The following is a 3,105-nucleotide window of genomic DNA, read 5'->3' as shown; positions in this document are numbered from 1 at the left end:
AGAAGTCTTGAAAGGAAGAAGTTGGGAAAGGAGCTGCATGTGAGAATAAAGGCTTTAATAAGCTCCCATAAATACCAAGGAATCGAGGCATGCACAGACATGCCCTATGTAGGATGCCTATTCACAAAAGGCCAGAGAAGACCCTGAATTCTAACATCTGGCTAGCCTTCAAGCTCTATACAAGTAAGAAGCAATGACTTAGAGTTGTAAACAGCCTGGCTAAGCATTAAAGGAGTACCCCAACACAAAACCAATCTGCAAATACTAGGAGAGTAGCTCTTTTTCTTTCTTCATTATCTTTCCTTCCTTTTATCTTTTGTTGGCAGTAAGCATTTAAGGTAACTGTCGAAACATTAGCTGACCGCTAGACTAACAGAACAGAGGCTTCAGGGCCACAGATAACAAAGGATACAGATTTTACAAAAGTAGTTTAGAAAAACCCACAAAAGGCAACAACGACAAATTCTCAGCAAGGTGGAAAATCTGGTTTCCAGAATTGCCACACTATAATATTCAAAATGCCCAGTTTTCAACAACAACAAAAAATTTCCAAGGGATACAAAGATACAAGAAACTATATCCCATCAACAGGGGAAAAAATGAAACCATTCCTTAGGAAGCCTAGGTATTGGACTTAATAGACAAAGACTTTCAGTGAATTGCCAAATATGCCCAAAGACTTAAGGAACCCATGGACAAAGAACTAAAGCAAAAAAAAAAAAAAAAAAAGTAGAAGAATGTTCAACAAATAGAGAATATCAATGAAGAGATAAAAATCATAAAAAAACCAAATAGAAACAAATGAAAAATTCACTAGAGGATTTAGCAGTTGATTGAGGAAGTGGAGGAAAGAAACAGCAAACTTAAAGATAGGTCAGTTGAGATTATTGTCAGAGAAGCAGAAAGAGAAAAGAATAAAGAAAAATCAATAGAGCCTAAGAGACCTGTGGGATACCATCTAGTATGTACCAACATATGCATAAACAGATTCCCAGAAGGAAAGTAGAGACAGTAAGGAGCACAAAGAAAGTTAGAGATATAGCCAAAAACTTCCCAAATTGGATGAAAACCATGAATGTGCACATGCAAGCTTAACTAAATCCAGCCATGATAAATTCAAGGAGCTTCACAGCAAGAAACAAAATAGTCAAATTGTCAAAAGACAGAGAATCTTGAGAGAAGCAAGAGAGAAGCAGCCCATCACATATGAGAGAGCCTCAAAAGATTAGCAATCAATGTCTCCTCAGAACCCATGGAGGAAGTAGGATGACATACTTACAGTTTTGAAAGAAAAATAATGTACACCAATCTTCCTACATCTAGCAAAACTACCCTTCAGAAATGAAGGCAAAATTAAGGCAGGCCCAGATAAACAAAAGCTGAGGAAGTTAATCACCAGTAAACCTGCCATATAAGAAATATTAAGGTGAATCCTACAGAATAAAGCAAAAGAGCATTAGATAATAATCCAAAAATACATAATGAAATAAAGATCACTAATAAAGGAAGATACATAGGTAAGCAGAAAAGCTGGTGATATTGCATATATGATTTCTAACTCCTTTTATCATTCTTTTTTGTTCCCATTGATTTAAAAGGTAAATGTATAAAATAATAGTTACAAAGCCACATTAATGGGCACACAATATATAAAAATGTAATTTGTGAAAATAACGACACAATGCAGGGACACAGATGTAAAGGAACGGTTTCTGTATACTATTGATTTTATTAATACTAAACTAGTATTAATTCAAATTTTATTAGTATAAAATTAACATACTAATTGTAATCTCTAGGGTAATCTCTAAGGAAAAAACTTTAAAATATACAGGGGATTCATTCCCTGGTCAGGGAACTGGATCCCACATGCTGCAACTCAGAGATCGTTACCTCATCTAAGACTCAGTGCAGTTAAATAATAAATAAATAATTTTTTAAAATGATAAAATATACGGGGGAAGAAAGACGAGAAGGGAATCAAAATTGTACTCTAGAAACAAATCAGCTAATCATAAAAGATGGTAGTAATGGAAGAATTGAAGAACAGGAAATGTCTAACCCAACTACCAAATGAGAAAAACCCAATGAAGAAATGGGCAAAGGATCTGAATAGACATTTCTCCAAGGAAGATATACAAATGACTAACAAACACATGAGGAGATGTTCAACATCATTAATCATAGAGGAATGCAAATTAAAAGCACAATGAGATACCACTTCATGCCCACTAGGATAGTTATAATTAAAACAAAACAAACAAAAACAGAAAATAACAAGAGTTGGTGAGGATGTGGAGAAACAGGAACCCATATACATATACATTGCTGGTGGGAACGCAAAATGTTGCAGTCCAGTATAGAGCAGTTTGGCAATTTCTCATGAAGTTAAACGTAAAATTACCATATGATCCAGCAGTTCCAGTCCTAGGAATACACCTCAAAGAATTAAAAACAGATACTCAATCAAATGCTGGCACATGAATGTTAATAGCAGTACCAATCACAATAGCTAAAATGTAGAAACAACTCAAATGGCCAAATCAATAGATTAAAACCTGTGGAATATACACAGGGAACTATATTCAACATCCTATGACAAACCATAATGGAAAAGAATATAAAAAGAGAATGTATGTATATGTACAACTGAATTCCTTTGCTATACAGCTGAAAGTACCACAACATGGTAAATCAACTATACTTCAATAAAAATTAATTAATTTTTAAAATGTGGATTATATACACAGTAGAATATTACTCAGCCATAAAACAAAATGAAGTACTGACATATGCTACAATATGGATGAACCTTGCAAATATTATGCTAAAGAAAGAAGCCAGACACAAGAGGCCACATATTGCATGATTCCATTTATATGAAATCTCCAGAATAGGTACATCCATATAGACATAACATAGATTGGTGGCTTCCCGGGGCTAGGAAGGGAGGAGGGAGAAGGTGAGTGGGGAATGACTTCTTAATATATAATAGATTTTCTTTGAGGATAATGAAATATTCTGGAATTAGTGGTGATGCTTACACAATATTATGAATGCATCATGTCATCAATTGTACACTTTACAATGATTAATGGTTAATTT

Source organism: Cervus elaphus, chromosome X (assembly GCF_910594005.1).
Source record: "Cervus elaphus chromosome X, mCerEla1.1, whole genome shotgun sequence".
NCBI classification, from domain to species: domain Eukaryota; kingdom Metazoa; phylum Chordata; class Mammalia; order Artiodactyla; family Cervidae; genus Cervus; species Cervus elaphus.
Note: the sequence above shows the minus strand (reverse complement) of the source record.